At 53.1% G+C, this 10,066-nt stretch overlaps 1 protein-coding gene across 1 annotated transcript in view; it reads right to left on the bottom strand.

The window, feature by feature from the left end:
* The window catches only part of LOC133359281 (uncharacterized), a 74,025-nt gene extending 64,231 nt beyond the window's left edge, over window positions 1-9,794 (bottom strand). Inside the window, exon 1 of the mRNA XM_061577771.1 lies at window positions 9,371-9,794. The gene's annotated coding sequence lies outside the window, so the exon portion shown is untranslated. The remainder of the gene's footprint in view (window positions 1-9,370) is intronic.
* Window positions 9,795-10,066: the final 272 nt, after the last annotated feature.

Below are 10,066 nucleotides of genomic sequence, written 5' to 3'. Positions count from 1 at the left end.
CACTGTCACTCACTCACTGTCACTCACCGTCACTCACTCGCTGTCACTCACTCACTGTCACTCACTGTCACTAACTCACTGTCACTCACTTACTGTCACTCACTCACCGTCACTCACCGTCACTCACTGTCACTCACTCACTGTCACTCACTGTCACTCACAGTCACTGTCACTCACTGTCACTCACCGTCACGCACTCACTGTCACTCACCGTCACTCACCGTCCCTCACTCACTGTCACTCACTCACTGTCACTCACTCACTGTCACTCACTGTCCCTCACTCACTGTCACTCACTGTCACTCACTGTCACTCACTCACTGTCACTCAATGTCACTCACTCACTGTTACTCACTCAGTCACTCACTGTCACTCACCGTCACTCACTCACCGTCACTAACTGTCACTCACTGTCACTCACTGTCACTCACTCACTGTCACTCACTCACTGTCACTCACTGTCACTCACTCACTGTCACTCACTGTCACTCACTGTCACTCATCCACTGTCACTCACTGTCACTGTCACTCACTCACCGTCACTCACTGTCACTGTCGCTCACTCACTGTCACTCACTCACTGTCACTCACTGTCACTCACTGTCACTCACGGTCACTCACTCACTGTCACTCACTGTCACTCACTGTCACAGTCACTAATTCACTGCCACTCACTGTCACTAACTCACTGTCACTCACTGTCACTCGCTGTCACTGTCACTCATTCACTGTCACTCACTGTCACTCACTCACTCACTGTCACTCACTGTCACTCATTCACTGTCACTCATTCACTGTCACTCATTCACTGTCACTCACTCACTGTCACTCACTGTCACTCACTCACTGTCACTCACTCACTGTCACTCACTCACTGTCACTCACTCACTGTCACTCACCGTCACTCACTGTCACTCACTGTCACTGTCACTCACTGTCACTGTCACTCACTCACTGTCACTCACTGTCACTCACTCACTGTCATGCACTCACTGTCACTCACTCACTGTCACTCACTGTCACTCACTCGCTGTCACTCACTGTCACTCACTCACTGTCATTCCCTGCCACGCACTCACTGTCACTCACTCGCTGTCACTCACTCACTGTCACTCGCTGTCACTCACTCGCTGTCACTCACTCACTGTCACTCACTGTCACTCACTGTCACGCACTCACTGTCACTCACTGTCACTCACTCACTGTCACTCACTGTCACTCACTCACTGTCACTCACCGTCACTCACTCGCTGTCACTCACTGTCACTCGCTGTCACTCACTCGCTGTCACTCACTCACTGTCACTCACTCACTGTCACTCACTGTCACTCACTCGCTGTCACTCACTGCCACTCGCTGTCACTCACTCGCTGTCACTCACTCACTGTCACTCACTCACTGTCACTCACTGTCACTCACTCACTGTCATTCCCTGCCACGCACTCACTGTCACTCACTGTCACTCACTGACAGTGAGTGCGTGACGCTCACCGTCACTCACCGTCCCTCACTCACTGTCACTCACTCACTGTCACTCACTGTCACTCACTCACTGTCACTCCCTGTCACGCACTCGCTGTCACACACTCGCTGTCACTCACTCGCTGTCACTCACTCACTGTCACTCACTCACTGTCACTCACTGTGACTCACTCGCTGTAGCTCACTCACTGTCACTCACTGTCACTCGCTGTCACTCACTCGCTGTCACTCACTCGCTGTCACTCACCGTCACTCACTCACTGTCACTCACTGTCACTCAATGTCACTCACCGTCACTCACTCACCGTCACTCACTCGCCGTAACTCACTATCACTCACAGTCACTCACTCACTGTCAATCACTCACTGTCACTCACTGTCACTCATTCACTGTCACTCACTGTCACTCACTGTCACTCATTCACTGTCACTCACTGCCACTCACTGTCACTCATTCACTGTCACTCACTCACTGTCACTCACTCACTGTCACTCACTCACTGTCACTCACTGTCACTCATTCACTGTCACTCACTGCCACTCACTGTCACTCACTGTCACTCACTCACTGTCACTCATTCACTGTCACTCACTCACTGTCACTCACTCACTGTCACTCACTGTAACTCACTCACTGTCACTCACTCACTGTCACTCACTCACTGTCACTCACTGTCACTCACTCGCTGTCACTCACTCACTGTCACTCACTCACTGCCACTCGCTGTCACTCACTCACTGTCACTCACTCACTGTCACTCACTCACTGTCACTCACTCACTCACTGTCACTCACTGTGACTCACTCGCTGTCACTCACTCGCTGTCACTCACTGCCACTCGCTGTCACTCATTCACTGTCACTCACTCACTGTCACTCACTCAATGTCACTCACTCACTGTCACTCACTCACTGTCACTCACTGTGACTCACTCGCTGTCACTCACTCACTGTCACTCACTGTCACTCACTCACTGTCACTCACTGTCACTCACCGTCACTCACCGTCCCTCACTCACTGTCACTCACTGTCACTCACTCACTGTCACTCCCTGTCACGCACTCACTGTCACTCACTGTCACTCACTCACTGTCACTCACTGTCACTCATTCATTGTCACTCACTCACTGTCACTCACTCACTGTCACTCACTGTCACTCACTCACTGCCACTCGCTGTCACTCACTCACTGTCACTCACTGCCACTCAGTGTCACTCACCGTCACTCACCGTCCCTCACTCACTGTCATTCACTGTCACTCAATCACTGTCACTCGCAGTCACTCAATCACTGTCACTCGCTGTCACTCACTCGCTGTCACTCACTCGCTGTCACTCACCGTCACTCACTCACTGTCACTCACTGTCACTCTCTGTCACTCACTGTCACTCACTGTCACTGTAACTCACTCAATGTCACTCACCGTCACGCACTCACTGTCACTCACTCACTGTCACTCACTCACTGCCACTCACTGTCACTCAACGTCACTCACTCACTGTCACTCACTCACTGTCACTCACTCACTGCCACTCACTATCACTCACTGTCACTCACTCACTGTCACTCACTGTCACTCCCTGTCACGAACTCACTGTCACTCACTGTCACTCACCGTCACTCACTCTCTGTCACTCACTCACTGTCACTTACTCACTGTCACTCGCTGTCACTCACTGTCACTCGCTGTCACTCACTCACCGTCACTAACTCACTGTCACTCACTGTCACTCACTGTCACTGTAACTCACTCAATGTCACTCACCGTCACGCACTCACTGTCACTCACTCACTGTCACTCACTCACTGCCACTCACTCACTGCCACTCACTCACCGTCACTCACTCGCCGTCACTCACTGTCACTCACTGTCACTCACTGTCACTCATTCACTGTCACTCACTCACTGTCACTCACTGTAACTCACTCACTGTCACTCACTCAATGTCACTCACTCACTGTCACTCACTCACTGTCACTCACTGTCACTCACTCGCTGTCACTCACCCACTGTCACTCACTGTCACTCGCTGTTACTCACTCACTGTCACTCACTGTCACTCACTCGCTGTCACTCACTGTCACTCACTCACTGTCACTCACTGTCACTCACCGTCACGCACTCACTGTCACTCACTGTCACTCACTCGCTGTCACTCACTGTCACTCACTGTCACTCACTCACTGTCACTCACTCGCTGTCACTCACTCACTGTCACTCACTGTCACTCACTCACTGTCACTCACTGTCATTCCCTGCCACGCACTCACTGTCACTCACCGTCACTCACCGTCCCTCACTCACTGTCACCCACTGTCACTCACTGCCACTCGCTGTCACTCACTCACTGTCACTCACTGTCACTCACTCACTGTCACTCACTGTCACTCACTCACTGTCACTCACTTACTGTCACTCACTCACTGTCACTCACTCACCGTCACTCACTGTCACTCACTCACTGTCACTCATTCACTGTCACTCACTCACTGTCACTCACTGTCACTCACTGTCACTCACTCACCATCACTCACTGTCACTCACTCACTCTCACTCGCTGTCACTCACCGTCACTCACTCACTGTCACTCGCTCACTGCCACTCACTGTCACTCACTGTCACTCACTGTCACTCACTCACTGTCAGTCACCGTCACTCACTCACCGTCACTCACTGTCACTCACTGCCACTCGCTGTCACTCACTCACTGTCACTCCTTGTCATGCACTCACTGTCACTCACTGTCACTCACTGCCACTCGCTGTCACTCACTCACTGTCACTCCTTGTCATGCACTCACTGTCACTCACTGTCACTCACCGTCACTCACTGTCACTCACTGTCACTGTCAGTCACTCACTGTCACTCACTCACTGTCACTCACTTACTGTCACTCACTCACTGTCACTCACTGTCACTCACTGTCACTCACTCGCTGTCACTCACCGTCACTCACTGTCACTCACTCACTGTCACTCACTCACTGTCACTCACTCACTGTCACTCACTTACTGTCACTCACTCACTGTCACTCACTCACTGTCACTCGCTGTCACTCACTGTCACTCACTCACTGTCACTCACTCACTGTCACTCACTGTCACTCACTGTCCCTCACCGTCACGCACTCACTGTCACTCACCGTCACTCACCGTCCCTCACTCACTGTCACTCACTCACTGTCACTCACCGTCCCTCACTCACCGTCACTCACTGTCACTCACTCACTGTCACTCACCGTCACTCACTCACTGTCACTCACTCACTGTCACTCACTGTCACTCACCGTCCCTCACTCACTGTCACTCACTCACTGTCACTCACTGTCACTCACCGTCCCTCACTCACCGTCACTCACTGTCACTCACTCACTGTCACTCACTGTCACTCACTGTCCCTCACCGTCACGCACTCACTGTCACTCACCGTCACTCACCGTCCCTCACTCAGTCACTCACTCACTGTCACTCACCGTCCCTCACTCACCGTCACTCACTGTCACTCACTCACTGTCACTCACCGTCACTCACTCACTGTCACTCACTCACTGTCACTCACTGTCACTCACCGTCCCTCACTCACTGTCACTCACTCACTGTCACTCACTGTCACTCACCGTCCCTCACTCACCGTCACTCACTGTCACTCACTCACTGTCACTCACTGTCACTCACCGTCACTCGCTGTCACTGTCACTCACTCACTGTCAATCACTCACTGTCACTCACTGCCACTCGCTGTCACTCACTCACTGTCACTCACTGTCACTCCTTGTCACTCACTCCTTGTCACTCACTCACTGTCACTCGCCGTCACTCACTCGCTGTCACTCACTCGCTGTCACTCACCGTCACTCACTGTCACTCACTGTCACTGTCACTCACTCACTGTCACTCACTCACTGTCACTCACTCACTGTCACTCACTTACTGTCACTCACTGTCACTCCCTCACTGTCATGCACTCACTGTCACTCACTCACTGTCACTCACTCACTGTCACTCACTGTCACTCACTGTCACTTATTCAGTGTCACTCACTGCCACTCACTGCCACTCATTCACTGTCACTCGCTCACTGCCACTCACTGTCACTCACTGTCACTCACTGTCAGTCACCGTCACTCACTCACCGTCACTCACTCACCGTCACGCACTCACTGTCACTAACTGTCACTCACTGCCACTCGCTGTCACTCACTCACTGTCACTCTTTGTCATGCACTCACTGTCACTCACTGTCACTCACCGTCAGTCACTCACTGTCACTGTCAGTCACTCACTGTCACTCACTCACTGTCACTCACTCACTGTCACTCACTGTCACTCACTCACTGTCACTCACTGCCACTCACTGTCACTTGCTGTCACTCACTCGCTGTCACTCACCGTCACTCACTGTCACTCACTGTCACTGTCACTCACTCACTGTCACTCACTCACTGTCACTCACTTACTGTCACTCACTCACTGTCACTCACTTACTGTCACTCACTCACTGTCACTCACTGTCACTGTCACTCACTCACTGTCACTCACTCACTGTCACTCACTCACTGTCACTCACTTACTGTCACTCACTCACTGTCACTCACTGTCACTCACTCACTGTCACTCACTCACTGTCACTCGCTGTCACTCACTGTCACTCACTCACTGTCACTTACTGTCACTCACTCACTGCCACTCACTGTCACTCACTCACTGTCACTCACTGTCCCTCACCGTCACGCACTCACTGTCACTCACCGTCACTCACCGTCCCTCACTCACTATCACTCACTCACTGTCACTCACTGTCACTCACCGTCCCTCACTCACCGTCACTCACTGTCACTCACTCACTGTCACTCACTGTCACTCACTCACTGTCACTCACTGTCACTCACCGTCCCTCACTCACTGTCACTCACTCACTGTCACTCACTGTCACTCACCGTCCCTCACTCACCGTCACTCACTGTCACTCACTCACCGTCACTCACTGTCACTCGCCGTCACTGTCACTCACTCACTGTCAATCACTCACTGTCACTCACCGTCACGCACTCACTGTGACTCACCGTCACTCACCGTCCCTCACTCACTGTCACTCACTGCCACTCGCTGTCACTCACTCACTGTCACTCACTGTCACTCCTTGTCACTCACTCACTGTCACTCACCGTCACTCACTCGCTGTCACTCACCGTCACTCACTCGCTGTCACTCACCGTCACTCACTGTCACTCACTCACTGTCACTCACTCACTGTCACTCACTTACTGTCACTCACTCACTGTCACTCACTGTCACTCCCTCACTGTCATGCACTCACTGTCACTCACTCACTGTCACTCACTCACTGTCACTCACTGTCACTCACTCACTGTCACTCACTGTCACTCACTGTCACTTATTCACTGTCACTCACTGCCACACACTGCCACTCATTCACTGTCACTCACTCACTGCCACTCACTGTCACTCACTGTCACTCACTGTCATTCACTGCCACTCACTCACTGTCACTCACTGTCACTCACTGTCACTTATTCACTGTCACTCACTGCCACTCACTGCCACTCATTCACTGTCACTCACTCACTGCCACTCACTGTCACTCACTGTCATTCACTGCCACTCATTCACTGACATTCACTGCCACTCACTGTCACTCGCATCCCTCGCTCTGCCTCGCTCGCTCTGCCTCGCTCCCTCTCACCCGCACGCACAAAGACAAAGGTCGCCCGGATATCCTTAGCAGGCTGTCGGGGCAAGCGCTGTTAGCGAGCGGCGCCTATGAAGGCCGGCACGGCGCACGAGGTGGTGGGTGGCCAGCATCAGCCCCGGCCGCCTTTGTCACCCCTGTGGTGATGCTGACACACCGCATCAGATACTCGTTTGAGGCCGAGTCGACCTAGACGAGGCCCAGGACCGGTTCAGATAATCGTCACTGGTGTTGGCCATGAGTGGGAATCAAACCCGGGTCCCTGGGTTCGTGGTGCAGTGAGCTAACCGCTGCACCACCGCTCCTCACTCTTACATACACACTCACACTCATCCCCATACACACACAGTCACTATCACACACTCACTCTCACACTCGCTCTCTCACTTACACACTCGCTCTCTCACACACACTCGCTCTCTCGCACAAGCTATTTCCCCACTCTCCCTCACTCAAAACAACAAGATCCCCCGTGTAGCCTGAACAGACTGTTAGGGCAGGCGCTGTTCGTGAGCACCAATGAAGGTCAGCACGGCACCACACTCACTCACACACTCACCCCCACTCACACACTCATTAATTCACACTCACCACCACTCACATACTCACATCCTCTCATTCACGCTCTCTTAATCACTCACAACACTCTCACACTTGCTCACTAACTCACTCACACTCACCATCACTCATGCTCCCTCATTCACTCACAAATTCACACTACCTCACTCACTCACACCAACTCACTCATTCTCACTCCTACACCCTCTCAGTTCTACTCACTCATCCCCACTCTCGCACAACAACAGCCGCCAGTCGCCACTAAGTAATGGGGACGTCACTACGGTGCTGGTGCCAGGCTAGGTGCACCTTGAGGCCACGTCCACTGTCGAAGGCTCGCTGGCTTGACTGGCGAGTGGCAGATGCACCACCTGTGGCCCCTACTGTGCCAACTCTCACCCACTCACACACACACTCTCACACACTCAGACACACTCACCTACACACTCTCACACACTCAGACACACTCACCTACACACTCTCACACACTCAGACACACTCACCTACACACTCTCACACACTCAGACACACTCACCTACACACTCTCACACACTCAGACACACACCCACACCCTCATACATACAAAGACAAAGATCCCCTGCATAGTCTTAACATACTCTCGTGGCAAGTGCTGTAAGCGAGTACCTACGAGTGCCGGCACGGCACACGAGGAGGCGATTGATCGCCTTTGTCCCCCTAGTGGCGATGTTCACACTCTGCACCAGCTGCTCTTTTGAGGCCGAGTCAACCTAGGGGAGGCCCAGGACCGGCTTCTATAATCGTCGTAGCGCAGCGCGCCAGCCACTGCACTCCCGCTCCCCACGTCTCTCACACACAGACAGCGGTACAGTGATACACCGTCACCCACTCACTCACTCTCTACCTCTCTCTAACTCACTCTCTCTCCAACTCTCTGCCTCTCTCTCGAGACGTCCAGCAGCAGCAGCAGGCCACCAGCATGATGGTGCCCCCGGTGCGAGCGTCTCCACTGTGTGAGATGGCGCGCTACTCTGCGCTGCCACGTGGCCTCGTGTCTACGGCTCCGCCAGATTGGCACACGGCTGAAGCTCATCGCGCCAGAGGAGGAGGAGCGGCACAAGCGGGAGGAGGAGGAGGCAGAAGGGACCGCACGCGAGATCGCTGCCGCATCTGAAGTCGCGATCCCCAAGTGACAACTCGTAGTAGAGGCGGGTGAGACGCTCAGTGCACACACGACACGGCGACATCGCACGGCGCAGGACGGACTTGCTACGCAAGACGCGAACAACAACACGGCACACACAGCAGAAGCAGAAACACAAGAATGTACACAGAGTGCACAAACAGCTGATCCGGCAGGACTCACACTGGCGATTCTACAAGCACCTCGACAAGACACCCTGAGGATGCTCCCACTCGACGTGGCAATTTGTCTTCTAAGTCTGTCTCCCTCATTGTGAGCTGTAAGATTCGTCTGTTAGGACGTCAATAACGTGCAGTCATGTCTATAACTCGCTCTCTAACTCGCTGGCGGCAATAAAAGTTGTTTAAAAAGTCAAAAGTCTAACTCGCTCTGTCTATAACCCTCTCTGTCTCGAACTCGCTCTCTAACTCCCCCCCCCCTCTCCGCGTGACTCACAAAGCGCAGCACGAGGCCCTGGCAGGCGTGGTGCTTGAGCAGGCTCAGCAGGAACTTGAGGCCTCCACAGTCCACGAAGGTCTGACCTGTGACCAGAGAGAGAGGAGAGTCAGACTCAGAGGTCCCTCCACTACACCCGATACACACACACCGTGCGCGCACACAGTGGTTATTGTTGTGAGTGGTTGTTGGTGGTGGCTGTTCTGAGTATTTGTTGTTTTGAGTGGTTGTTGCAGTGAATGGTTGTGGTGTTGTGTGTGGTGGTTGTGGTGTTGTTGTGGGTGTTTGTGAGTGGTTGGTGTTGTTGTGGGTGGTTGTTGTGAGTGGTTGGTGTTGTTGTGGGTGGTTGTTGTGAGTGGTTGGTGTTAAAGTGGGTGGTTGTTGTACTGGGTGGTTGTTGTGAATTGCTGTCGTTATTGGTTGTTGTTGAGTGGTTGCTGTTGTAAATGGTTATCGTGAGTTGTTTGTTGTTGTGAGTATTTGTTGTTGTGAGTGGTTGTTGTTGTTGTGAGGATCATTCCCCAGTGGTCGTTCCAAGTGCACAACGGCAGCCCCTGCGCTGCGCAGTGGTGACGAGGCCACCACCACCACGTGGTGGTGTCACTGCTCCAGGCAGCGCGCTGCGTGCGCCACGCCGCTACCGGTGACTACGACGCACGCAGCGCGACTACTACGACTGCTACACTCGCTGTGTGT

Source organism: Lethenteron reissneri, chromosome 64 (assembly GCF_015708825.2).
Source record: "Lethenteron reissneri isolate LAM-NWPU_2019-01 chromosome 64, ASM1570882v1, whole genome shotgun sequence".
NCBI lineage: Eukaryota > Metazoa > Chordata > Hyperoartia > Petromyzontiformes > Petromyzontidae > Lethenteron > Lethenteron reissneri.
This window is presented reverse-complemented; position numbering and strand designations above follow the sequence as displayed.